The sequence below is a fragment of the Abramis brama genome, assembly GCF_963993115.1.
Source record: "Abramis brama genome assembly, chromosome: 17".
Classification (NCBI taxonomy): Eukaryota; Metazoa; Chordata; class Actinopteri; order Cypriniformes; family Leuciscidae; genus Abramis; species Abramis brama.
The window spans coordinates 12,795,444-12,810,424 of NC_139979.1; positions in this window are offsets into that span (position 1 = coordinate 12,795,444).

Sequence of the window (14,981 nt, forward strand, 5' to 3'; positions counted from 1 at the left end):
ATACATTACGAATCTCGTGGATGCAACTTTGTTTATCTTAATGTCTTCATATCTCACAGTGTGGCTTTATATCTCAAATGTACCAAATGTTATTAATTTTAATTGTGCCAATTAATAATGTTGCAAATTATCCTCCACATTTCAAAACAAAACACCCCTGGATGTAGCCCACAACTCACTAAGGGTTAATAACAGCTGAGCCCTATATAAAGTCACACATGAATCCAGCTGTTAGGAGATCTCTACACAGCTTAGCAACAATACACTATGGGCTTTGGAACTAAATAGACTTGATGCCAAATGTCACTTTACAGCCTTGTGGGAACACAGTTGTAACTGTGCCAAAACTTGATGGCATGTGTATCTTGAGAACAGGTTTTTTTATGCCCTGGTCAATAAGCGCTGTGATGACTAAAAAGCTAAAAATGAGTTTATGTTAAAACAAGGCCAGTGCATCAACTGCGCTCTCTGTGTATCTTTGTGTACTCAGCGTCTGTGCCGGTTGGCTGTGTGGAGTGATGGCATCAGATGTCGGTGTTGGTGACACATGTAAAATCAGAGAGAACAACAGTCGTCTGACAGGGCTGCTGATTCACACAGCACTGTGAGTGACACTAGCTATTGATGCTGCGCTGTTGCTCTGCTAGCTGACATTACAGTGAAGCGTCTTATGACAGTGAGAGCTGAGAAAGAGAGCAGTTGCATCAAACACAGCTCAGCTGCTCTGATGTCTGATGCAATTATATAAATTAATTTAAAGCTGCAGTCGGTAAGATTTTTTTGATCAGATTCACTGAAACCGACACTATGCTCCGACAGAACAATATAAATCAGTCGGTTTTAGAAAAAAACCCGCGTTTCTACCTCCACCTAGAGCCTGTTATTTGTTTTGCAAAAATCCACTGCTCCCGGTTCTTCTGGTCCAATCAGCGCAGGGCTGTGTGAGATCTGACTGGCAATCACAGGTCGTGCACATGCCACAGATCCCCCCTCCCCCCTCACGCACGTTACAATATCACATGCACACGCCTGAAGTTCGCAGGTGTGTTGGATTGTACGAAGCGTGATGGCGGAGAGAAAATCTACTAACAAGCTTCCAATTCCTTGGTTAACAACCAGAGCTTGGAAGTCCAAAACAACCAAGGAAAAGTAAACACCTGTAAAAAAGAAGGAAACAAAGAAAGAAAGCGGCCGTGCCCGTAATAAAACCAGGATCAACATCGGACCGGCATTTGAAAGGTGGAGGGATCTAAGTTACGGGATTTTAAAGGGTTCAAGCTGGATGCAGAGCTTACCACATTTCTTCTCGACAGGTAATTGTGCTTTATCAACCATTGACTTTATTTCTGAGTGTTATGCAAGTAATCTAAGTATGCTTGGTGTTGATCAATGCTGAAGAGACGGGCGCATTCACAGAAAATCTAGTGCACACGCACTGACAAGCACAAACTCGATGGGAGGTTGCTCGGTGGTAGTGGGGGAGGGGCATGAGAGTAATCTGCCAGACTTGCCGACTGCAGCTTTAAGATCAAGGTCCAAAAGTCTGAGACCACATTGGACATCTGCTATTCAAAACCTATAAATAAACAAAACAAAATTGTAAAAAAAGTTATGACATAAAATTAATAAAAAATATTAATGACTTTGCATGTCTAAGTCTAGACTGGAAATCCAGACCTAAATCTGAAAGATTAATGGTCTGGCATCGACTAATGAAAATCGGCCAGCTCGAGGGGCGGCACCAAGCATGCATTTGAAAATCTCACTGCACACAATTGGATAACACTACAACCAATCACAACAAGCCTCATACGCTTGGCTACCAGCAGAGCTAACTGGTAGATTAGACTCTTACCGTATCCGGTCGGCAAAACAGCAAAAACGCCCTTCTTGCATAGGAACGATTCGAGCGCCGTCTTCTGTTCCTCTTTTAGATAAAAAGCCAAGTCTAACTCGTTCATTGTAGCGGCCAAAGCTGTTTCAAACAACTGGTGTTCATCCATAGCCGTCTTGCAATGTTTACTAATGACTTCGACGACACAGCGCTGTCGTCACCGGTTTAGCTCGCCTCTGGCCCGCCTATATCAGATAACCCGATGTGATTGGTGCAGTTCGAATACAAGGGCATATTTAATGAGCATCATTACTCGACGCTAGAGTAACTCGCTGAACAAATTCAACTTGTGCTCTCGCGATAACTCTGGATTTCCAAGTCAGTAATCAAATAAGAAAATTTGTGACACTGCCAAAAGGGGGACAAATTCAGTACCATACCAAATACTAAATTCTGAACTTTACACATTTGTATTATCAAACTGTATATTATATCCTCTAAACCTATCCCTAAACCTACCTATCACAGAAAACCTTTTGTTTTTCTGCATTTTCAGCATTTTTACATTTTCAAAAAACATAATTTAGTAATTTCATAAATTATAATCTGTTTTCCTAATGGGGACCAAAAAACATTTTGTCCTCATAATGTAGGGTTTACCTGGACCACATACACACACATTTAATTACATTCAAATTATACACACATAATTATATTACTGGTCTCAGACTAAATATAATTAATATGTATACTTATGAAAAATTAATCAATACATATGTATTGATGTATTGTGACATATAGTCATAGCTGTGAAATAAAGTAAATGGCAATATTGCAATTCCTTTATGTTTGACTTTTGGGCTTTTTTCCTCTTATATTTGACACTTACAGAATAAAATGACAGGAAATGTTTGGGAGAGTTGAAAGATTGGACTCAAACCTGCTTCATCCAAATGAGCACCACAGCTCGATGCAACAGGAACACATGCGCTGTGCAAATACGGTAATTTCCTTAACAGATAATAAGAGAACAAAGTATTACCACATAATTCTTACATATATCCCTAGAATGCTGATGATATTTTTATGAATTATACACTACCATTCAAAAGTTTGAGGTCAGTAAAATGTTTTTAAGAAATTAATACTTTTATTCAGCAAGGACACGTTAAATTGACCAAAAGTGACAGTAAAGACTGTTACATAGTTACAAAAAAAAAAACCCACTTCAAATAAATGTTTTTTATACTTTCTATTCACCAAAGAATCCTGAAAAAATGTATCTTGATTTCCACAAAAATATTAAGCAGCACAGTATGAACACAGGATCACAGTCATCACAGGAATAAATTACATTTATAATATATTAAAATAAAAATATTTATTTTAAATTGTAATTATATTTCACAATATTACTGCTTTTACTATATTTTTTATCAAAAAAATGCAGCTTTGGTGAGCATAAGACCTCTTACCAACCCAAACTTTTGAATGGTAGTCTATATGTATGAAAAAAGCATGAGGCGGTGTCACAGAGTGCAAAGTCTTATGGTCTAGAGTGTGTGAGACAGCTTAAGAAAGATAAGAGGGCATGGATAAGTCTCAGATGGACAACATGTTCATCATTACTGAGAGTACGAGTATGAGCCTCGCCGTACATCCGCTCATTATAAACTCGCTCAGATTTAGTTCATAAGTCTACTGATTAAGTTCTCCATTCAGTCCTGTGATGGTCCGACTTCATTTTCTCTCTCTTTCCTTTTGGACTGTGACAGTTGAGTCGAGTAAATAACGTATTAGTGGTGTTTTGGGCCTGGCTGTGTGTGTGTGTGTGTGTGTGTGTTTGTGGAAAGGAGTGATGAATTACTTGGATAATAAGGACTCCCAGAAGCAGGCCACTTAACCACATGGCATTTTGGATCAGGCACATTGAAAATACAATACTATTTACACACACAAACCCATGACATTGAAAGCTGAGCGTCAGGGATAACATACAAACACTGAGTATGCAGCTAGAGAGCATGAAATGAACATCAAAAGCTCTCTCCCTTTGACCTTGAGATGAATATTTAAAGACTGAGTGTACAAACACACGCAGAATAAAAAATAAAATGAACCACCTTCTGTGAAGAAACTCATCAAATATATGTGTGTGTGTGTGTGTGTGTTTGCATGTGTGAGAGAGAGAGAGAGAGAGAGAGAGAGAGAGAGAGAGAGAGAGAGAGAGAGAAGAGAGAGAGAGAGAAGAGAGAGAAGAGAGAGAAGAAATGTGATATCCTGCATGAGTGCCAAAGGGCAGCTACATGTGCCTTTGTTGTTTCACTGTCATTGGTGTTGGGGAAACTACTTTGAAACTGTAGCTTGTTGAGCTACTCATAATTTAAAGCAGTTTGACAAAAGTTAAGCTACCCTTTTTAAAAAAAGAACTTCACTACACTACACGCAGGTAATAAGAAGTATCAGGGTTCTAGACTGAGAGAAATTCTCTCAGTGCTATTAAATTTTATTACAGGTTGTGCCAGTCTGATTGCAAAATTGTTCCCTTCTGGAGAATACACTGCCATTTTCTGTTATATGTGGGAAACACAAAAATGCAAATAGTCCAAAAGTGGGACAAAGCAACTTTCTGACTGAACCAGCTGCAAAGAGTGGTGAACCAGTGGAGAGTGTGATGTGAATCGACCCATTTGAATTCAACAGAGTTCTCTGTTACAAAATCCTATGGGATTCCCAAATGACTCAGTGCTTCTGCTAGTTGAATTAAATAGTCCCAACATTTAAAAACAAAATGAATGAGGGAAATAGGAGAAAATATTGTACCAAGCAGAAGCAAATTAGAAAGATTTTTAATCATCACCACTCTTACAAACATTTATTATGACCACTGTGGTTAATTGGCATATAATATAATATAATTAGTATAATATAATATAATATAATATAATATAATATAATATAATATAATATAATATAATATAATATAATATAATATAATATAATATAATATACAAATAAAGTTATACCTGAATGTACAGTAAACTCAAAACTTAAATATGCAATCCTATAGAATATTGTTGGATTATGCACTGTATTTTTTCTAATTACCATGGAATTTTGTATATCACTTTTTTTTTTTTTAAAGGATATATGTGTGTGTGTGTGTGTGTTTTACATTTTATTTGAGCTTTATTTCAATTTTCAATATGTTTTAGCTGATAGAGCTACTGTAATGCTACTAAAAATGTTTAGCTTCAATTAGAACTACTGCTATACATTTAGTTACTCCCTATCAATAACTATCATCATACCAGAAAACTGAATCAAGTGCTGACTTGAGGTGTTCATGTGTGTAACAGAGATGACCACCTTTTCCTTCTATGCAGGCAGTCTAAACACAAGTCCCTTATTAAACAGAAACACACAGCATGTGTCTGTCCTCACCCTTCCATGAGATTTTTAAAAGAAGGAATGAGAGAGAGAGAGAGAGAGAGAGAGAGAGAGAGAGAGAGAGAGAGAGAGAGAGAGAGAGAGAGAGAGAGAGAGAGAGAGAGAGAGAGAGAGAGAGAGAGAGAGAGAAGGATTTCTTTGGAGGAATGTTTAAAGCATGAAATGGACTTATATTTCTCTCTGTCTGCAGCCTTTGAAGTCACAGCTCAAGACTGTGTCCTCATACTTGTGCTGCCATCAGCCAGTCAGCACTGACATCACATTCCAGAGTCATTAGTCACATGGCATTTATGGCTCAGCTGATTGGCTCAAAAAATTCTGGCAGCAGAACCGACAGAGCAAAGATTTCAAATCAAGTACTGCTAGGAAGTTCTGCGCCAACAGAGCAACTGCCATTGAGATGAATCCATCCTCCACTACACCATCTCCAGAACCTTCTACCAGCTTCAAGTAAACAACTGTCATGCTGTTTGAAGTTCTATTCCAAACAAATGAGGGGGAAAACAATGGAGCTAAAACCAGCACTGAGGGTTCTCCCTCTTAAAACGTCTGCGTGTACGAAGCCAAAACTCACTGACAAAAGCCCTTCCCTCTCTTTCTAGGCTGATGAAAGCTGCTGCACTGACCAGCACTCCCTGCTGTACACGTTCACAGCTGGCACACACACACTTCCACACTCTCAGTGTGCAAGAGTTGAGCTCGCTGAAGAAAAAGGACAAGTCTATTGATTTAAACAGGAGAAGCACCTTCACAGCAGATTCTATCTGACCTGAAGTCTGACTCACAGCAACAGGCCACACCATGACTGTTAACCTGTGGAAAAAGTAGATGATATAGCTTACAGAAACACAAAAATAAAAACACAAAGTGCATAATTTTAGGCATGAGAGTTCATGCTATATTGTGATTCACACTCTTATTAGACTGTTAATTCCTAATAAAAATGTCCATCTGAGATTTTTTTTAAAACAATATTGAGCAAATTCATGAAGTAGTATACTTCTGCTAGAGCAAGTACGGGACTTGCTACTGCCAATACATGCACGACACGCTGCTGTGAACAAGTAAGACACGCTGCTGCTGTACAATATAGCGTACATGAATTACCTGTAGCAGCTCTATACAGGTGGAGCTGGGGAAGGTGGAGGGTTTCTGAAAGCGCGCTGCACTGCTACGGCAAATGCTACCCAAGCATTTGAAGGTTAAGCAACGAACTCATTGGCTACTGATACGGCAGGAACCAATCAGCTGCGCCCTATAGATAACGATGTGATTATGAACAGGTGAGTTAAAGGACCTATTAGCCTGCACCATCTAGAATTTCATGCCAGAACATTGTATTTACGATTGTTACATTGTTTTCCCCCCAAAAAATCTGTTTTAGCAGATAGAAAATAAATGCAGTCCTCATCAAATAAATGCAGCCTTCTTTCAAAACATTAAAAAAAATCCTACTGACTCTACATTTTTGAACGGTATAGTGTTTGTCCAATATTTACTGGCTTTAATATGAGTCAGTAATATATGATATAGCCTATAGTACTATTATATTGTGCATACCTAAGTCAGTCCTATCGAGTCACACCTTGCGCAAAGCATCTGCTTTAAATGGCTGCCGGTCCATTTTCATATCGAATTTAAACATTTATTGTTTGTCTTTAAGTCTTTGAACGGGAAGGCACCAAAATACCTGGAGACATTAGTAAACTGGCACTCCTCTGTGAGGCCCCTGAGGGTTTTTTTATAAATAAATAAAAATGGCAGAATTGAAAATTCTGTTATCTATGCCTCACAAACTACAAAATAAAATAAAATATAAAACCTACTTTTTTTACAATGAAAAAGCATGAGGATTACTGGCTACAATTTCACTTTGTTTACTAGAAAAACTACATATTAGGTCAGGATTTATACCCAGGTCATGCTTAATAAAACCTCAAAAAGAAACGATACATAACGCCCCGGTTAAGTAGCTAGCAGGTGTTTTGCGTCAGAGTGTTGACCAATCAGCATCAAATCAAGGAACAGAACTATCTGTTTTATATCCTAAAAACGAATTATCCTATTTGTACACGCATCAAATCTTGTCATGAAATGTCTTAATTAGTCTTTCTGCCATCCCCACATTCTTTATTTCTCTCTGTCTTTCTGTTCATTCCTCCGTCACACACAGTTTGTTGTCCCAGTAGCTGTGCTCAGCGTTAGCATTAGCTCTTTGGGTGTGTGGGCTTTGGGGAGTATAAAGCAGAGCAGTCATATTCATCTGGGTAATAGCGCTGGTGCGATGTAGGGCCGGCGCTGCCTGGTGAGGGATGGCACTGCTCACTGCTTGCCTGACAACCATGAATCACATGCGGCTACTCTAGAGCCCCGCTCTGCCATAAAACAAAAGATGGAGATGAAAAATGCAGCAATTAAGTGATTTGATTTCTGCTCTGCCCCTCCTGTCCCTTACCGCCACACACATACACAAACCACACACACACATCAAATCTCTCTCAAGCTCTTTCTATAACACATTACGCACTATGATACAATCACACTGTAATGGCTGAGAGCAGGGCCGCTGCTAAAACTCACAGAATGAATAGTCTATACTATAGAGCACAGCCTGTACGAACTGTGCATCTTTGTAATTTTTTCTTGAACTTTACACCTATTAATAATGTCAAACAGTACAATCACACTTTCACAATTGCTGACAATTAAAGTCACAATTATTAAATTCTTGAGCATGCTTTAACTGCAAACTAAGTGAACATGAATACCCCAACCCGCTAAGTGACGTATTGTGCTGTAATGACAATTTCCTACGTTTGTGTAATTAAGAAACGCATTAGCAGCACTAGTGTCGGCCTCTGGGGGGCGATGAGCTGCAGCTAGGGCCATGATGGAGTGCATGAGGACCATGTGTACTCACTCAACCCTGGAAACCTCATCCATCCTGGCCTGCTCCACGCCTCTGCCACGAGCACATCCAAATCACCAACTAGGTAAACACAGAGCTGGCACGATCCATCACTACGCTCATGTATAAAGCAATGACTATGCATGCACATTGATATAAGCACTTTACTTATGGCATTATTGATAAACATGGCAAAACAGTTATCAAACGAATGCCTCTGAGTGTGCATTAATTTGATATGTACACAGATATACATCTATATACAGTATGTACAAATATATTATATCCATATTAGGGGTGTACAGTAAAATATGGAATATGTATATAATATAAATTAATATAAATGAATATAGTATATATAAAATATTATATTTTTATACTATATTATATAATGTTATATTATATTATATTATGAATACATTTACACCTGGAATGTCAACTCAAAATGCTTAAAGCTTAAATTAATTAATTTCTATAGGATAAAAAATACAATATTATTGGTAATAAATCCTAGTTATTGGGGCCCAATAATAATCATCTTACTTTTTTTATTGGATTCTGCACTTGAATTCATTTAGCTATAATGAATGAATGAGGCATTTATATAGCGCTTTTCATATGTACTACTGTACACCCAAAGCGCTTAATCATAATCATAAAAATAATAATCATATCAGGGGATCTCTCCTCAACCACCACAAGTCAAAGAATAACAACAAAAAATAATAATAATTTTGTATATTATTACAACAAAAAAAGCAACATATACATATATATATATACACACACACATTTATATAAGGTATATATTTAAGTAATTAGTAATTAAAAAATAAATACATAATAATACATTTAAGTTAATGCACTTTTAAAATTACAATTTCAAACTAATTTTTAAATTCACAGGAAATGCACTGAACTAAATGCAAATCTGCCATAATTTCATATATAATCATAGTAAATAACAAAGATGTTTCATTTGTGGGTGTTTTCATGTTTGTTGAGGTTCGATGACATTATAATAATAAGTAATGTTCTGTTAAACATTAAAAATTAATTGCATGCGTTAATAATTCATATATTGCATCTAAATGGGTTGTGTGGCTAGCTTAGTGGATAAGAGCTAGAAGTTACCAACAGACTGTAGATTCAAACTCTGCATGGATTTGATCCATTAATATCACGGTATCACCCTTGAGCAATGCACGTAACCTCAGGTTGCTTCAGACTGTCCCTGTAGTAAGTGCATTCAAAAAGCAGCATCATCAAAATTACAAATTAGTAAATTAGTAATTATTGCAGGAAATACAAAAGGAAGCATTGGCAAGGCACCCTTTTACAACAACATGTACTACATGTAAACAGTCCACCCACAATTAAAAACCTCAGTACATTAGTATAGGCTTTAGGCTATTACAGTAATTACGAGCCAGATATTCCATTTGAAAGCGTAAAGACTTTGGTGCTTAGCTGTGTGTCATCTACTCCAATGGTCTTCACATTGAGATCTGCCATTGCCTCTGATCAATGGTAATAACTTGATATTGGCTGAATTTTGCAGAGAGGTTGAAAGAGCCACAGAAATATCAATACAGTGAAAGTGTCGTTCATGAGCAATTTTTTTTCTTTTCCAAAACACATGGCAAAAGTTGAATGCAACGCACACACACACACACTAACATATACATTTATGTGAACTAATGTGAAAAAAGAACTTACCAAATAAGAACATCAAATGAGACAAGCCCAATAGCTGTATAAGAGCAGATTATGTCTTTAAAAGTTGATGCTGTTTCTGTCAGCCAGAGATTAGTACATCACATCACAGATGTCTTATATCTCACTTGGAAAATATCAAGTAATGTTTTTCAAACTCTTTGTGAATGTGTATGTGAGTTCTCAGCTTAATAGGCCTCTAATAAGACTATTTTTCCAGATCCAGATTGAAAAGTGCCAACCCTTCAAAAAGGACAGATTTCATGTGCTCTAAAATGTTGTTCAGATGCTAATAAAGTCCATTAGAAAGAACAGCCACAAATCAGTGTGTGTGCATATATGCGTGTGCATACACAGCCGGTGTGTTAAATGTGTTAGAACGAAACCAAGTATGCACAATATTCTCATGCTGCAGCCATTCTTCTATGGTCAGTTTTCTCTTTCAGGTCACTGACATGGCGAAGCAGCAGTTTAAAGAGAATCTTGCAGAGTAAGTCAAATCTAGTTATACTGTCAGCATGTTTATAGCTAGCTACCTTAATATTAACATATCTGGTTTCATAGGTAATTAATTATATCACTTCCTTGAGAACTGATATCAGTTACCTTAATAGGAACAGGATGTTAAAGCGATAGTTCTGTCATCATTTACTCATAGTGGCTTTATTTCTTCTGTGGAACACAAAAGATGATATTTTGAAGAATGCTGGCAGTCACATAATTGTTGTTATCATTGTAAAAAGAGTAGGAAGAGTAAATGGTGAGAGAATTTAAACTTTTGGGTGAAATATCCCTTTAGATCAGGGATAGGCAACTCCGGTCCTGGAGGGCCACTGTCCTGCAGAGTTTAGCTTCAGCCCTGATAAAAACTCACCTGCCTGTATCAATCTAGTAATCCTGAAAACACTGATTGCCTAGTTCAGGTGTGTTTAATTAGGGTTGGAGCTAAACTCTGCAGGACAGTGGCCCTCCAGGACCGGAGTTGCCTATCCCTGCTTTAGATGAAATACTGTAAACCCTTTTTGTTTAAACCAGGAGTCAGCAACCTTTTTGACACACCTGTCATTGTGTATTTTTCTTGTTCTTTATTGTGCCAAATTGACATGTAAATATAAGGAAATCAACATTTCTAAATTAAACAACTAAATACAATTTAAAAAAAATTTTTTTTAAATTAATCTTTTTTGCTTTAATAGCTTATATGCCAACTGTTGCCCCTGGTGTCACATAAATAGCAACATCCATCCATTGGGTTTCCATCCATGTATTTTTATGCAAAGTTTGAGGCTGGAAAAAAAATGCTGGATTGAAACGCAAAGATGCGTGAAAAAATAAACAACTTGCATGGAAACATATCTAGTGATGGACTGCATACCTGCACATCAGAGGTAAAAGAAGCCAGTTCTATATCAGATCATGGGTTGAGAAACATCCAGCAAGAGTTGAACCAGGGTTCAGCCAGTGTACTATTGAAACCATTCCTGCAGTGGAGAGAAGTCAGCATTAATGAGGAGGAGGAGGAGGAACAGGAAATGGTGAGTGTGTGCTTTTCCTGTTCACAGGCCACAGAGGTGAAAAGAAAAACCCTATTGGCTGATAGGAAAGGTGATGTCACTGAATTAGAGATGATTTCAGTTCAAACACACAGCAGAAATGCATAATTCACACACTCAGACATGTCGGCGCTGCCCACACACACGAGCAAGAATTGTTTCAACACTACAAGCCCTCATATACACACACACACATGTACACACTCCAATGAATCCACCCAAGCGGCAGCCCCTCAAAGTAGCGGTATGAGTAGAATGGAGTAAATTAGCTAGTATGTGTGACTGGAGCGCTCCAGAAATAGCCTGGGTAATGTATTATCATAGCGGCCGGTGCTTTGCACAATGGTGCCCTTAATAATACAGTTCATTTCTGCTGAAATAAATAAGGGCTCCATTTCCATCTTATATCATGCAAATGATTGCAGCCCAAACAGGTAGAGGGAGTACTGTGTGTGCGTGTGTGAGCAGTGAAGGGGGGTGTCATAGTGTCGGGATGCATTCAAATGAGCTCCAGGCCCCTAGAGTGTGACAATGACTCCCACGCCACCTTGCCAGTCGCTGACACACACTCACACACAGTCGATATGGCTGCCGTTACACACACTGCAGTGCTGCCAATATCAATTTCCTTGAATGCTCCTCAAGAGAACAGCACTCTGAGGAAGACAAAGAACACTGTGTCTCTTTTTCCTTTCTCCATATGACAAACAATCATAAAGAAAACTGCATTTGGTGCGCTATGTAAACAGTGGAGATGGAGGCGTACTGTGGCACTGAGGTGACACGAAATCTGAAAAATGCAGTCCTCCGAGGGCGGTTCTTTAACCCTTTCGTCAAGATGAAACAGCGGTCACAAGCCATTTTACTGTACTTCCGTAATGTGATGTATTCCTGACAGGATCTTCAATGAGGAAAAAAAACTATAGGGCAAACCCTGATTTAATATACTGGGAATTGATTGGATCATGAATAAGTGTCTCTATATGGCAGGTTTCTGTATGACAGATTTTTTTTTCAGGAGTGGTTGATTATGATTTTAATTTTCTAACTTTAGTTAGTGTGTAATGTTGCTGTTTGACCATAAACAAAATCTGCAAAGTTACGACGCTCAAAGTTCAAAGCAAAAGGAGATTTTCTTTTAAAGAAATTGCTTTTTAAGGACTACAACAAACGGTTGGTAGGGACTACACGAGCTGCCTCCCGGGTTAGTGACATCACAAACCCTAACATTTACATAAACCCCACCCCTGGGAACGTGATTTATAGATTATCATGACAGAATATGCTAATCAATGACTAGAAGATAACTACACATAAGCTACATAAATTCATCAACTAATCATTCAGAAATGTTTTCTACATGTTGTCACTTCTTCTCGAGTCTCTCCATCTTTGTCTGACTCCAGTTTGAACATAAAAGGCGAAACGTTTTTGAAATTTTCAGTGCATGTCTGTGTAAAAGGTAAAAGGACACAAGCTGTTGTAGCTCCGTCCCCTGTGCCGGGAGCAGAAGCTCATTTGCATTTAAAGGGACAGACAAAAAAACGGTGCGTTTTTGCTCACCCTCAAAAAGTGACAAATTTAACATGCTATATAAACATTTTCTGTGGGGTATTTTGAGCTAAAACTTCACATACACACTATGGGGACATCAAAGACTTATTTTTATTATCTTGTGAAAAGGGCATTATACCACCCCTTTAATAATTTTTATGACACTTTTGAAAAAAAATATTTTATGATGAATGTGGGAAGATTACAAAAAAAAACAAATCAAAAAAGATTACGGAGGTAATTTTGGAAAAAAAAAACGTTTGAAGGAAGATTACAAAAGTACATTTGCAATTTTTTTATGAATGGAATTAGAGAAGTTTGAAAAAATATCAAATTGTGTTAATAAAATATGATTTTCTTATTATAATTGTCTTATAAATTATGATGAAAATAAAATTAAGAAAACAATTACAATAATATTGGAATCGTTCAAAAATTGAGAATGTTGACGTTTCATGTTTCCACGTCGATGTTAAAAATGTATATATATATATATATATATATATATATATTAGGGCTGTCAAACGATTAATCGCGATTAATTGCATCCAAAATAAAAGTTTGTGTTTACATAATATATGTGTGTGTACGGTATATAATTATTTTCTATATATAAATACACACACATTAATATATATATTTAAGAAAAATGTGTTATTTATATATAAAATATTTATATATAATATAAATTATATATAATATAAATATATATACACAGTATATACATGCAAATATTTCTTAAATATATACATGCATGTGTGTGTATTTATGTATAGAAAATAATTATATACCGTACACACACATATATTATGTAAAAACAAACTTTTATTTTGGATGCGATTAATCACGATTAATCGTTTGACAGCCCTAATATATATATATATATATAAACATAAATTAAATTAAAAAAAAAAAATATATATATATATATATATATATATATATATATATATATATATATAATTTTTTTAATTTAATTTTTTCAAGAACCCATTTTACTTCTGAGTGAAGTTTAGTTGGAGGGGGGTGATCATAATATGAGAGGGCTTGATGATGTCAGCTGAAAAGGACAGTCATTTCAAATGCGGAGCAAGTTAGTAGCTACATTTTGTAAGGAAGTAAATAGGGTAACAACAAGGCAAGTAAGTTAGGAACTAAAAATACACGCTGATTTGTTTAGCACCTAATCTAAATGGCTCTGTCTGCTACATTTAAAAGAGTTAATGACTCATTCTTAGTCTCCAGTATCCATTTAAATCTTTCAGTTTCAAGATTCAGAAACTCTACAACCTTACTTCTTTAGACACCACTTCTCTCTCTCTCCCTCCCTAGTGTGACTTACAGCAGGCACGGGCTGCATAAGATTAGATCATAAATTTCCCACCCAGAGATCTGCATCCCTTCCTCATCTCTCACTCCACCCCCCACACCTCACGCCCCCCTCCCTGTTCTTCTCTCCGCCCTATGTGCCCCTAGTCTGCTTTCATCTTTCATTACAGTGCAGTGTGTCCAAGGTTGCAGGGCCGGCGTGTGACTGTATCATCCGCAGAACTGCATAGAGTAAAGTGTTCTAGTGGGCAGAGCAGGTCTGCTTGACTGAATAAACCCCTCTCCTGGACTTGAAGCTGCGGGTGTGTGTGTGCAGCTGCCCGCAGCGTCCAAAGAAATGAGGTGAGGTGCGAGGTATGTCACGGGTCCATCACACAGGGCTTCCCGCCACACACACACAATCACCAGTCGCATGGGCTCCGTGTCCGAGCCAGCCTGCATTTAAATTGAACTGACCCCTCCTGGCCCGATGCCCCTTCCTTCAGTGTCTCTCTCTGCGTGAAATCAGATTTGTGTGCAGCGCTGGCTGGTGTCTGTCGAACAGTAAGGTGATTTATCAGGAATGCAAAGAGCATGCAGAAACAATCTTTATTGCATCCATTTCCTGCTTGTCAGCCGGGATCATGTTGGCTGTTCA